The 15000-nt window shown below is 40.8% G+C and overlaps 1 protein-coding gene and 1 pseudogene across 3 annotated transcripts in view; both read right to left on the bottom strand.

The window, feature by feature from the left end:
- Positions 1-11142, bottom strand: part of LOC143137511 (NACHT, LRR and PYD domains-containing protein 3-like) — a 53081-nt pseudogene extending 41939 nt beyond the window's left edge.
- LOC143136476 (NLR family CARD domain-containing protein 3-like) overlaps positions 1-15000 on the bottom strand; it is a 234962-nt gene that overhangs the window by 133774 nt on the left and 86188 nt on the right. The gene's annotated exons all lie outside the window — the stretch shown is intronic.

A 15000-nucleotide genomic window follows, 5' to 3' on the forward strand; every position in this document is an offset into this window, starting at 1 on the left:
GATGGGTTGACATCCCTCCTTAAGATCAACATACAAAACAAAGGTGGACCTCCTAGGCCCTACGGTTCTCAAGATATTCACAGAAAACTGTTTCCGGCCACCTACAGGCCAGTTGGTGTATAGTAACATAAATTAATTTATTGTGTGGCCCCCCATGAACGGAATTCCACGAAACTTGCCGTGCATTCAGAGGGTGTCATAATGATCCAACACTTCCAATTTCGTGCAGTTTTAACTATGTTAGGTCACAGATACCTGCGATTACAACACCTCATTTTTACTGTTTTGTGTTTAACTAGGTGGCGCTATACATGAAATGAGTGGTTATGGAATGGGTTGACATGGCCCCTTGAGATCAACATACAAAACGGTTCTCGGTTCTCGATTCTCGAGATATTCACAGAAAACTGTGTCTGCCCTACCCTCCTTTTGGGGGGTCCAGTCTAGCGGGGGGGCCACAGATAAAAACGAAAAACAATGGTTCCATGCTATCCATCTGGGGTTACATGCCCACCAAGTTTCGTGTACCCCGGTCTTTCAGTGTCCCGGGAATCCTTGACGGAAATTTGGACATGCGAAAAAGAAAAAAAAAAAAATCTGACTAAACCTATATGACCGCCTTCGCTGCGCGGCGGTCATAATAATGACGTGTGTGTGTGTGTGTAGTGAATGTGTGTGTGTGTGTGTGTGTGTGTGTGTGTGTTTGTAGGAGTGTCTGTGTGAGTGTTAGAGTGAGTGTGTGGGTGTGTGTGTGTGTGTTTGTGTGTGTGTGTGAGAGAGTGTTTGTGTGAGTGTGTGTGTGTGTGTGTTTGTGTGTGAGAGAGAGAGAGAGAGAGAGAGAGAGAGAGACAGTGTGTGTGTGTGTGTGAAAGAGAGAGAGAGGGAGGGGGAGTGTGTGTGTGTGTGTGTGTGTGTGTGTGTGTGTGAGAGAGAGAGAATGTGTGTGAATGTGAATGTGAATGTGAATGTGAGTGTGTGTGTGTGTGTGTGTGTGTGTGTGTGTGTGTGTGTGTGTGTGTGTGTGTGTGTGTGTGTGTATCTGTCTGCATGATCTCCTATATGTCTAAACTCACTTTAGTCCTGATGGGACCGGTCCACTGCTGAATCCAGGAGGGTCAGGCAGGGACATATCACTCTTCATGGACACACAGCTGGGCACTGGAGATGGAGGTCTGTGTGTCAGTGGTCTGCAAACACAGAGACAACAAACAAAATTACCATTATATGTCCACTCGTCATGTTACAAACATGTGTCTTTTATGTTTTATTACAAGGGGTCATTTGTTCAATTCTGTTCAGCCAACCCAGAGATATTGGCAAAAATCTGAAAGCTGAATTACAGGCTCAGTCCCTGCCCTGTCATGCTTGATCATCCTTAAGCACACTATGTGGATATTTGATTTAGATTATATAGTATATTTAGTATTTAATATTTTAGTATTTTTATGTCTTTTACTGTCTCTATTGTACAGTGGAGTTTTTGTATATTACTTTTTCTGCTGTAAGTGCATGTTGTGTGTGAGTATGTATGCTCATTGAATTTCCCCTTGGGGATCAATAAAGTATCTATCTATCTATCTCTATCTAGATAGCTATCCTTGTCTCAGCAAAAAAAAACAAGAGAAAATCAGCTTTAAAGTTTGTGAAGTGTAAATGATCTTTGGCTACGGATTTCTTTGGAGAATGGACAACAGAGATTGACAGCGCCAGCAACAGCAAACAAGACGAGCAATCAGATGGGACGTGGTCAGATGCTGGTGAAGATGTAGGCCTACCTGTCATTTCAACTGAACCGGCTGGCAACATTCAGAATCTCTATTGTTTTATCCGAAAGATCCTAACTACACAGCGCAGCTTCTAAATGCTCCATTCACGCAGGCGGTAAAACTCGTGAGGCATTCATAGCTTGTGAGGTAATCTATAATGTTCAATCAACTTCTGAAGATGACAAGGACAACAATAGCCTAATGCTTAATGCATAATGTTTTTGTTTTTAAATAGGCTGCCAACTCCAAAACCAATTGAATCGGACCAATCGGGTGCAATCTCCGCAAGAAATCTGGTCAGCAACAACTGTTTAGGTGGCTGTTTCTTCTGCTGAATCTCTTGGCTAAAAAATTAAACTTCTTCAGAATAATTACAAGTGGATAGCCTATTTATGATGACTTCTTGAAGAGGTCAAAAGCCAAAACACAAAGTTAACAGACCAAAGAAAACGGAAACTTTCCTGTTCTCACGTACAGCAAGCATCTGAACAAGGAACAAAAAATGTCAACTTTTTTATCCAAACTTTAATGTGCAGCCTACACATTTGGCCTATTTCAATGAGTGCAGGGTTTCCCGCAGAAAATTGGTTAGTCAAGATGGTAGGGTGGGGTTTGCGGGGGTGGGGTATTGTGTGTGCGATACACTAAAGACTTAACCATACAAACTATACAACACTATACAAATATTTACAAATAAGAACAGTGAATTAATGTGTGCAATTTTAACAAACAGTAGCTTATACAAACTATACAACACTGAAGTGCAAAAGAAAGTGCAAAACAACATTTTCAAAATGTGTAAAGGTGATGACAGTCACTGCTTATGGCAGAGCTGACAGCATCGCTACAGGCATCCTTCTTGGTTTAAAAAAGAACAATTCAAGGGCCCTTTGATAATTGCACTCAACAAGTGTGGACCATTTATGCTTTTATGCCGCAAGCAAGTCTGTCTTGATCTACGTATACACAGAGAGTGAATGAAGTTAAGATTATTTTATACTTAAGATTTACAAATTTGAATTAGAATGTCTGGCGAGCGATGATAGATAGCGCGATATATGTCTCTCATTGAATGTTTAGTATACCTAACATACATGTAGTGAAATCTAATTACCATCCTCTTACTCTGAGTCTTGTGCCATCTGAAACCCCTATGTTGGAATGTTTTGACTTAGGAAAGCTAAGATAACCCTGTGTCACCAAACTAGGGGTGACCCTAAGGATGAGGGGTGGTAAACATTTCTTAACTCTGTTAAAAAAAACAGATGGTTAGGTGATCACTGGTGGGTGACAACCGTGGGTGTGTGTTAAGGGTGTAAGAGTTGCCTTCACCCACAGATGGGTGGGCTTGTTACTTTGACATTTCATGGTGTCGTGAATAAAGCTGCAGTCTCACACCAGTTGTCTTGGATTAATTTTGAACACACGATGACATTCAACCACTAGATAAATAAGTAAATCATGCATAATTAAAAAATAAGTAAATTTAGGCTACCGTAGGCCTACTTGGCTACGCAATAAGGTTTCTATTACAGCAGCGCACGTTCGATGACTGAAAGCGACTGCCTGTCTCGCAATAACACAGTGGGTGGAAATCCCGACACTCTTTCAACTACATGAAACTTATAGTGAACCATCAAATACCCCACAGATTTTAGTGCCTATCAGTCCCAACATTTAGCAATATAATCAGTCCAAACGTAAAATAAATCCCAAACCGAAAATTGTATGCTTTTGATAGCCTACAGTATACCACCGGTATGTCGCTCCAAACGAAACGATAAAATGCAGAAATAAAGGCCTGTCTCGATTACAAGCCTGCCCCAAATAAAGCCCTGTGCACGTTTTTTATTATTTTTTATGCGTTCTGCAGAGAAGGAAGATTGACGTTGGTCACGGTATGGAATGAAAGGGAGAAAACAGTAGGCCTAGAGTAACACAGTGGATATCGCTCATATAACTAGGCTATAAATTTTTTTTGACAACGTAGTTAAGGAGGCAGGCGTGTGTTACTAAGGTGGTCGCCTTAGCTACAAAGTGCTGCGGGAAACCTTGGAGTGATAGATAAGAGGTTGTGTTTGTGGTGAAATTAGAAAATACATATTTTAGTCATTTTTCGACCCTCTCTGCATTCAAATCGCTATATCTCGAAATGGATTTCTGGACTGGACTCATTTTGACAGGGCATGCCCCATTTTTTAATTGTTTTACCCTGTCTGTTTTTATGTTTTCTTTTTTTAATTTTGTTTTTGTTTTCTTTGACTATTTCCCTCCTATGCTTTTATTTGCTATTCCTGTTTGCTTTTTTTTAGGAAAAGCACATTGACCGACCTCTGTGGTCTAAGACTGGTGGTGTGTAATGTATATGTGTGTATCACAGACACACACACAAACTTGGTGAGTTCATGCTTTCTACACTCACCCTGCTCTGGTCCGTGTTGATATGTTGAGCTTGTTAAAAGAGTCATCCAATGCATCATCCATGTCCTTGTTCTTCTCCATGGTCACACGGTTGGGTAGTGCAGACTCTTGTCAGAGTATCTTACTGTGTTCTTTCAGCCTCCTCTAAACTCATTCTGGTTTTGTGAGACCAGAACAGCAGACAGGAAACGTTATGCTGGAAATGCACAAATAATCAGCACACAAAAAGCAATGACTATAACCAACTGACCATTTTGTTTATTCATTAGAGAGTGCTAGTTCAGTAAATGTTTTTGTAGAGAACACAACACATATCCATAGTGCATAGTCAAAGAAACAGCTAAATATGCACAAACACATAACACATACACTTGCAAGGTTTTATCTTTTGATAATAGGCATAAAAGGCACAGCAACATTTCCAGTGTTCATTTCTTAGTGTTAGCCCTTAGTGGCCGACAGATGCAAATTGCGTCTGAATTCACACCCCTTCTCCTCAGTTAAATTTATTGAGTACTCGTCATACAGATATCACACTCATATCACATGAGCTTTCCATATTAGAGGTAGTTGCTGTGATTAATAGAATGTACATGAATTTCCATTCTTCACACATTTTTCAGTCAGTTAAACCCAACACAGGGATTTTTACATGTTTATTTGTTTGTTTATTTATTTATGTCTTCATGTCTTAGCTAGGTTAGCCTGTCTGTGCTACTGTAGGTTACTGGTACACTGGCGAGTCACGATGTCTTCATGTCTGTGCTACTGTAGGTTACGGGTGCACTGGCGAGTCACGATGTCTTCATGTCTGTGCTACTGTAGGTTACGGGTGCACTGGCGAGTCACGATGTCTTCATGTCTGTGCTACTGTAGGTTACGGGTGCACTGGCGAGTCACGATGTCTTCATGTCTGTGCTACTGTAGGTTACGGGTGCACTGGCGAGTCACGATGTCTTCATGTCTGTGCTACTGTAGGTTACGGGTGCACTGGCGAGTCACGATGTCTTCATGTCTGTGCTACTGTAGGTTACGGGTGCACTGGCGAGTCACGATGTCTTCATGTCTGTGCTACTGTAGGTTACGGGTGCACTGGCGAGTCACGATGTCTTCATGTCTGTGCTACTGTAGGTTACGGGTGCACTGGCGAGTCACGATGTCTTCATGTCTGTGCTACTGTAGGTTACGGGTGCACTGGCGAGTCACGATGTCTTCATGTCTGTGCTACTGTAGGTTACGGGTGCACTGGCGAGTCACGATGTCTTCATGTCTGTGCTACTGTAGGTTACGGGTACACTGGCGAGTCACGATGCTCCGCCTGGTATCCGTTTGTTGTGCTTGCTTGTCTGTTAAGCACATTAGCTCTTTGCTTTTTTCAGTCAGTCAAACCAATTTGCCTCTGTTTGCAGTCAGTTAGACCAATGCACTTAATTTGCAAACTGCAAAAAAAAAACTTGAAGAAGAAGAAGGAGCCAGCGAACCCTTCTTCTATTTCTGTGAGGTTTTTTTGGCAGTTTGCAAATTAAGTGCATCACCACCATCTGCTGGACTGAGGTGTAATGGCAAGTGTACCCTGTAGCCTCGTTCTGGCCGCCGGGTAACTAAGGCGAAATGGACTAACACAGGGATTTTTCCTTGTTTATGTGTTTGTTTATTTATGTCTTAATGTCTGTACTAGGTTGCGGGTGCTGGCGAGTCACGCTGCTCCATCTAGTATCTGTTTGTTTGGCTTGTTTGTCTGCAAAGCACTTTGTGTTCTTTGCTTGAAAAAGTCACTTCCTGTGACATCGACCGAGGTAGCAGCCTGATCCTTTAGCTACTAGAGGAGAACTTAAAAAAATGTACACCAATGATAGTGTTATACGGTGAACCGATACTACAAAAGTATCGCAATACCCTGAAATTAAAAATGTCACGATGCCTAATTTTATTAGTATCGATACTCTTTAGAATGACCGTGTCCTTTTGAAGTAACGTGTGTGCGTTGGACTATTAAAGGCACACTATGCAAGATTCTAATCTTTATGAGGCCAATTTGATTGTAAACAAACTTGTAATACGCAAATTGTTCACCTAGCATAGCATACAGTAGACATAGCAAGTCCCTACCAAGAAAACCAGCAATGCAACTTTCAAATCTTTTGAGAATCGTGAAACATTACCTTGTCAGTAGATATAGCTCTTCGGAGATAGTTTTTGCTTATTGTTAACCCTTTAACCGCCAGGTTTTTTTAAAAAAAACACTGGATTTTGACATCAAGATTTCAAATCGCTGTGGCTTGAAAGTGATTTGAAATATAGGGAAAATGTAAATGAGAAAAATGTTGAGTATGACCCAAAGTTTATGAGGGGAGTAAATGTACACATCTAATTAGCATATTATGACATCACTGGGCGGCGGCCACATAGAATGTTATGGTTATGGTTTTGGAATTTAGCAGACACTAAACATATTTTTTTGTGTTTTCTTTTACATTTTATCTACATAACAGCTGAACAAGGAAACAGGAACAAGTAAACCAACAGTAGTGGACTATAACTATAGCTACTGCTGTACCATAACAGAGGTTTTTTTTTTTTTTTTTTTTTTTTTCCTCAAACAATGATGATTTTGACATCACGATTTCAAGAGGCTGTGGCTTGAAAGTGATTAGAGATAAAGGCCTAATGTATATTAGAAAAATTTTTAGCATGACCCAAAGTTTTTGAGGGGAGTAAATTTACTCATCTAATCTGACAACACTGGGCGGCTCTGGCGGCTATATACAGTATAATTACGCAATTTATACATATTTGAAGTTTTTTTTTATCCACATAACAAATGAACAGGTAAACAGGAAAATGTGAACCAAAAGTAGTGAAGTAACACTAAAAGCTATACCAGAACTAGTAATAGTAAAAGTGTTTTTGTTGCAGAAACCAATCTATCTATCCAGGTGACATTGTTTGTAGTTCTTTAGAGTGTGGTACCGCTCATTGCAAGGCACAGCACACAGACCTATCCCACACTGACTGCACCTGTACTTTGTCTGGTGGCGACCTTTAGGGCGGGTGCGATCTGAGCAAACTGCACAATCTGGGCGGTCAACAGTATCTTGGAGCCAGTGTCGTTCCGTTAGCCTCAATGGCATTTCTACCCCCTGTGCTGAAGGCCTTCCTCCTTTTTTGCTTTCCTTTTTTGAATACCCCTCTAGTAAAGCAGTAATGATATCCTGAATGAAGGCCTTCAGTGGCTTGTGTGGACCAGGAGTACACCTGCTGTAAATTATGTGGGAGTTGACCACACTGATGCTTAGAACCGCATTGAAGATGCGGTTGTACCATTTCCTAGATCGGTGTGGAAAGAGGTAGGTTTTCATCCTCTGATCAGCTGTATCTACTCCACTCATAAAGTTGTTGTACCTGTCCACACACACAGGTCTGTTTATGTCTCGGAAACCTGTTGCTGTGTGTTTAGTCCTAATTCTTTTCTGAACACACGAGTTCCCATGCAAAGACGACAGCATAGTGAGACGTTTTGTGTCATGCCACGCACAAGCCAACAGTTTGCCATCATGAACACAGGGTCATCTCCTTTTTTCATAGGCAACGCAGATGGTTTCAGGCCCCTTGGCATACCTCGCCTGTTGCTGCTCACTGTCCCACACAAACCTGTGTCATTCTCTGCTAGATCCATTCCTGAAACACCTCCTCATTTCCCAAATTAATCCAACCATCACTATCGTCACTAATTTGCCCACCCATGATGCCTCTACCATGTGAAATCCCAGCCCTATTTTGACCACCCCTGTCTCTATCACGTGAAATCCCAGCCATATTTTGACCACCCCTGCTGCCTCTACCACGTACACATGCTCTCCTACTGACACTACGACCACGATTACCCCTGTCACCCCCACCACTATTGGGCAAAGGGTAAAAACGAACATCGTGTTGTGCTTGGTGTACACTTTCGTCGCAACGCATGGCAGCATTGCCGGTCGCACCGTCATTATTTGCCCTTGGCCGATCGTCATTCCCTAAAGGTAGATTTTCACCTTCAGAATCAGAATCGGCATATACCCCTAGCTGAACCAACACTTGCTTAGTCGAAAACATTTGTTTCGCCATTTTTTTTAGCTTTAATCTACCCGAAAACAATGGAATTCAATGCAATAAAAAAACGATGCAATGTCCACTCACTGTGGATCAGTGTGAGTTGGATCACTACTCAGGTCTGGAGGCATAAGCATGGAGCTGTTACTCTCCAAAGAGACACAGCTAATTAGTTCAATTACATCACATGTTGCTAGGTAAATCATCAGCTACAAGGTTCTTAACAATTCTCTTCCTGCAAAGTTATTTTGTCACAGGCTACATGTCATTTGTCACGTAGGCTACATCTTTCAGGTCCACAGGAAAACCACAGACATTTGCTTTAGCACGTTGCATTTCTCTGAGTCAAAAAAACGATTAAAGGATGTTGGAAATGCTCTCACATACTAGCCTACCAAATGCCCCAAAACATCATCAACTATACCATAAAAATCACAATTATACAATATAGTTGAAATTCTTACAATGCAAATAAATTATCATGACATAGGCCTACAGCAACCTCCACAACCCCTGGTAAAGGTTAATTTGTCAAGTAGGCCACATGTCATTTGTCACATAGGCTACAACTTTCAGGTCCACAGGAAAACCACAGCCATCTGCACAAGCACACGTTTTTTCTCTTCAGTAAAAAAAGTAAAAATAACTCCAGCCTGCCATATGCCCAAAAATATTGATTATATCATCAATATCACGGTTATACAAAAAATATGTACCATTATTCAACACACACACACACTCACACACACACACACACACACACACACACACACACACACACACACACACACACACACACACAAAGATCCAAATTACAAATCTGTATGATGAGAAGTCTTTGATCATTTTTGGAGGGAGCATTGAACTGAAAAGCAGATGCTACATTACCAGCCCCAAGTAGCCTATTACGGATGACGCGTGTGTTTTGTCATGCTACCTTATTAAGAAAATTCAAAGCGATTTTTTGTTGTTGGTGAGCGGACACACAAACATGCGAGATGCGCAATGTTGACGTTGTCATTCACACATGTGTTTTACAAACCAGGTGTCTTGTGTCTTCTTAAAATTAGACAATCATTTTGAAGAGGTCTAGACAGATCTAGGGCCTCAGCTACACAAAAGTGAACCATTACACCATTACAAATATGTCAAGTTGCTACTTAAAATGCAGCCAGACATATATAGTGTGGGAATGACGCTGCATTGTTAGACACTGAGGGCATCTCTGTCTGCTGATGTTTTGCTCAAAGGTCCAGGCAGTCCACAACAAATAGTCTAGCCTTCATGTCATTTCAGCTCAAAACACTTTTCATTTGTTACCATACTTAATAAACATATCTTTATTAGTGGCAACATTACAGTATTTAGGCTATGTTAATCTCAAGCCACTCTAAGAAATGGCTGTAGGCCTACTTTTACAGTACAGCACAGCAAAATCTATTCCAATTGCAGTCCGAGGGATACATTTGTCCAGAAAACGTTGTTAAACTTACCCTATAGGCTAGGATACATAATCACATATTTGGAGTTGATTTAAAGTGGGCTCATATGCTTCCATAACATATTGATGTAAAAAAGAGAAAATGTGGTAAGGCCAGCCTATGGCATTTCTGATATATCACAGATAATTGGTTATAGTCCTGTTTTGCAGATGGTTATTACATATAATAGTTTTAAGCAACAATAGCAGTAGCTTGTCATGGATAATGACACAAATAGGCTAATCAATGTTCATTTTATGAAGTTTCAACATTGTACAGTTTTCCTACATGTATTGATGTCCCAACACCATGTTCCAACAGAATAAGTACATGTGGCACCAATTCTGGGCACATGTTGGATACATGTAAGTTCATGTAGGCTAGGTAGGCTATGTGTAGGCTGCATATTATTCTGATACATGTAAGTAAGGCGGGTGGTATGACGTTTGGTTGGTCGATCGTTTGGTTGGTGGACGGTCGGAAGATTTTTGGCACGATTATTGCGCCATAGACATATATACTCCTCCTCTCAGATGTCGACCGGGACAAATGCAAAAGCTTCCAACAAAAAATCGTGAAAACAAAGCAGCCTGTCACTCCCTGATGTGAGTCGCTACCCGATGTGAGTCACGCATGCTCAGATTGCTAGGTTTTACGGCATAACGCCAAGGGATCCGACTGAAATCCATAAAATAATTAACTTTTCTGTTTCAAAAACGTTTTTAAGATTGTTTGATTGCTAAAGTTAGCAAACGCCATTCAAGTGACAGCCTTTGTTGTGCTTGATTGCTTACTTACTTGCCAGCAGTGAACAAACTTCGTTATAGGTCCATTTTTATTGATATTACAGAAGTCTCTCGCTAGCAGACTACTTCAGCCTCTAATCTAGAACTGACATTAGAGATCATGCCGTGAAAATGTGATGCCTTACGCTAAATAATACATTACTGCTGTGTAGGCTAATGTCATTATTCTGTGGCTAACAGCACTGGTAGTCGCAAAGTAGCAAAGTGACGCATGCGCGACTCACATCCGGTAGCGACTCACATCGGGGAGTGACACAGCCTGCTTAATACAGAGTAGCTTATTGTGCACTTGATAACACTGTTCCGTTTCATTTCCCCCGTTCACTTCTTTCTTTCCCGTTAGGCTACTGAACAACTAAGAAAAAATGTAGCCTAAATTAGCCTGTTGGTGAGGCAGTAGCATAGGCTTTCCCTCAGTCCCTCCTAATTATTAGTCAATTTAACGAAGCAGGACAAACAAACAGTATTGTAGGTCTACTCACCACGAGATAGGTTCCTATGGTGCAATATCAAGTTTCCAAGACGTCAACATCCAACAAACCATGTCCGCTACACGTCTGAACGCAGTCTAAGATGGCGATTTACAACCTTTCACTTTCAATCTCACAGTCAGTCAGTTAGGCGTCTGTGGTCAGAATGACAGAGACGCGATTCTTTGCATACAGCAGTGCAGTTCTATCTTTATTTCAGCATGTGGTGTTTTTCTTTGGTAGAATAAGTGCAACATTGCATGAAAAAATGTCATTGTACAGTAGGTCTACTTCAGTAAGTCGGGTATTGTTTCTTTGGTAGAATAGGCTAAGTACAAAATTACATGACCGGACCAAAACAGAAGAAGCCAAACGTCCAAGCTTGTATCCAAAGCCACAGGGATTCATTGAGGTGTTCATTTATTCACCGCTGAGAGAAAAAAAGAGCCGAGGTGACAGGGAGAGTATCCTGATAGATCTCTCTTTGTGCTATTTTTGCAGTTTAAATAAGTGAATCTACATAGATTCTTTCGTAGATGAATTATGACTGAAAAAGGGTGGTTGAGAGCAATGGATGAAGGCCCCAGGCCAGTGTTCTCTTATTATGTCAAAATAACTAAACTTGTTATAATAATTAAAAAGAAAAATGCATATTGTATTTATAGGAAGCTGAGTTTATGACGGTCCGCTGGTGGCTTGACGACATATGCCTCAATATTTATTGGTCTAAATTTTTTTTAATTTATTCAGTTATACCGAGTCATGCCACATGCAGAAGTTTTCTGACAATACTGCAATTGTGGGGTGTATCAGGGACGAGCAAGAGGAGGAGTACAGGAGCCTGGTGGAGGACTTTGTGCAATGGTGCAAACTCAATCACCTTCAACTCAACACTTCAAAGACCAAGGAGATGGTGGTGGATTTCCGCAGGTCTAAGCACGCTCTGCTACCAGTCTCCATTGATGGGGTCAATGTGGAGGTGGTAAGCACCTACAAGTATCTGGGTCTCCACCTGGACCATAAACTGGACTGGTCAGCCTACACTGACGCACTCTACAAGAAAGGGCAGAGCAGGCTGTACTTCCTGAGGAGGCTGCGGTCCTTCAATGTGTGCAGCAAGCTCCTCAGGATGTTCTACCAGTCTGTTGTTGCCAGCATCCTCTTCTATGCAGTGGTATGCTGGGGAGGAAGCACAAAGAAGAAGGATGCTGGGCGACTTGACAAGCTGGTAAGGAAAGCTGGCTCTGTAGTGGGAGCTGAACTGGAGTGCATCACTTCGATATCTGACAAAAGGACCCTGAACAAACTGATCAACATCTTGGACAATGAATGTCATCCACTCTACAGCACTATCAAAAAGCAAAAGACCTTGATCAGCTGGAGACTTCGCTCACTGCCAAACACAACCGAAAGGCTGAGGAAGTCATTTGTCCCCAGGGCCATTGAACTGTTCAATGCTTCACTAAAGGGAAGAGGAGAGATGGACTTCTCTGCTTAGTCTGTCTGCCTCTCCATGTTTGAGTACTGACTGCCCACTACTGCTTTACTACTGTTTTACTACTGTTTTACTAATGTCCACAGCCTAATGTTTTTACTACTGTTTTACTGCTACACTGTTTTTCATGCTATATTAGCACACATGACCAATGACTTCTGCTACAATACTGAATGGCTGTATACTGCTACAATTCTGCCTACAATACTGAATACTGAATGGCTGTAACCCTATTACCTCAACCTGTTCTTGCACTGACATAGTTTTTTTTATATTATCTTGTCTACATTATACTTTACTCTCCTATTTGTCCATATTATTCATGCTGGTCTCTAGACCTTATTCTTGCACTGTTGCACTGTTGGACTACTGTTGGACTATTTTTTCCACCTTCACCATGACACTCACTCTCTTGAGCACCTTACCATGCACACACTGCAAGCGTCTCATGCTTGATCACCCTCAAGCACACTGTGGATTTTTATTATTATTTAATTTATATAGTATATTTAGTATTTAGTTTTGTTAGTTTTTCTTATCTTCTACTGTCTCTATTGTACAGTGGAGTTTGGTTATATGTTTATACTTATTCTTATCATTTCTGCTGTAAGCGCATGTTGTGTGTGATGTCTGTATGCTACTGAGACCCTTGAATTTACCCTTGGGGATCAATAAAGTATCCATCTATCTATCTATCTCTATCTATCTATCTATCTATCTATCTATCTATCTATCTATCTATTTACCTATCTACCTATCTATCTATCTATCTATCTATGAATTTCCACAATGTCTCATTTGATTCTAATGTTCCTCATTTGCCTTTGTGCTTCCTTCATTATTCTACTGAAAGACTTGAGGGAATCCCATGAATTGCACAATATTAATACCTGTTTATTGAATACTGAGAAATAGTTGATTAGGAAAGGCTTATAGGCCACATCGACATCATACTGACTCCTTACAGAAAAAAAAGAGTGTTTCAGGGCTTGAGAGCGCTACTTTTTTGCACATCGAGGAGTCCTGCTTTGAAGACTGTTTGAAAAGCCTGCAACTTATCGAGTTGTTATTGTTAATTATTACATTAACTTGCACACCGTATTCTGTGCAAAGTCCATATATTCTGCTTGAGGTATATTCTGAATAAGGTGTGGTTTACACGGACAAGTCCTTTCAGATCCACACAAGTGTGTAACAGCCTATATGGTTTCCCATACCTTGTTATCTTACCGTATCTTATCTTACCCCTCTCTCTCCCTCTGACCCCCACCACACTCCCTCACTGACTGCCTTTCTGACTTAAAGTTATGGATGCAAAACAATTTTCTCAAACTCAACACAGGCACTCTCCACTCTGGGTGGCAGGTCATTCAGTGCCTTGGCCCCATAACTCTGGAGCTCCTCCCCCAACCTCTCTGTGACTGTCCTTCCCTTCCTTTCTTCAAAGCACATCTCAAGACCTTTTTGTATGGTGACTCATACTGTGCTGAGGTCAGAGCTGTGTGTCTGTGGGAGTTTATTTAATATTACCAGAGGAGAGGTTGTGACTGCAGGTCAGCATGGTGACTCATACTGTGCTGAGGTCAGTGCTGTGTGTCTGTGGGAGTTTATCTGGTAGCAGGAGAGGAGAGAGGTGGTGACTCACATAGTCTATGTCAGTGAGTTCTGTGCTCATGAGAGAGTCGGGAAGGAGATTGTGCTGGTAGACAACAGCACCAGCAGGACTCTCTATCAGTTATGGAACTGCACTAGCTGCAGGATCAGTATCACATAGTAGCAGAAGTATCTTCAAAAACAAATGTGTGGTGTGCTACAATGGGCTTCACAGAGAAACGTTCCTGCGACGTCAGCCGATGTAGTATTGTGAGTGATGTTGGCACAACATCGTGATCAGGTCAGCTGATGATGTTGCCATTATGTACCATGATTAATGTTGCCACGACGTCCTTACCTCCCTTACTAAAGGAAAATGTATTTACCAATATATTACTTGAAATATATTGTAATATATTGTAATATATTATTTTCCACTACATTTCCCAATGTATAATATATTGGCAATACATGAATAATATATTGATGATGCATATATGATACAATATATTATGTATTCATGCAATATATTGTAATATATGGCTGATTTCAATATATTGCAATATATTGAACATGAATATATAATATATGTGTTTATATATTCCAAATATATGCAATTTTATATTTAAGTATAAGTATAGATACCGTGACTGAAATTTAAAAAAATATGAAATTTGTTTTAAGATTAAAATTGTACTTCTCCCTGAGAATTATATGTTTTGAACAATGTATTTTCTATTTTTTGGTGTATTGTTTACTGACTGCTTGATAGTGTATATCATTTTGATTGCTTTGTTTATGATCTGAGAGCAGTGTTTGGTTTTGAGCACTGGTTACAGTAAACTCACCTGCAGTCAGCCCTCCTCTCCTCTG

Source organism: Alosa pseudoharengus, unplaced genomic scaffold (assembly GCF_046254945.1).
Source record: "Alosa pseudoharengus isolate Yale_2024_CS ecotype anadromous, Long Island Sound unplaced genomic scaffold, YU_APseudo_1.1 YU_APseudo_1.1_scf_1, whole genome shotgun sequence".
Lineage (NCBI taxonomy): Eukaryota > Metazoa > Chordata > Actinopteri > Clupeiformes > Clupeidae > Alosa > Alosa pseudoharengus.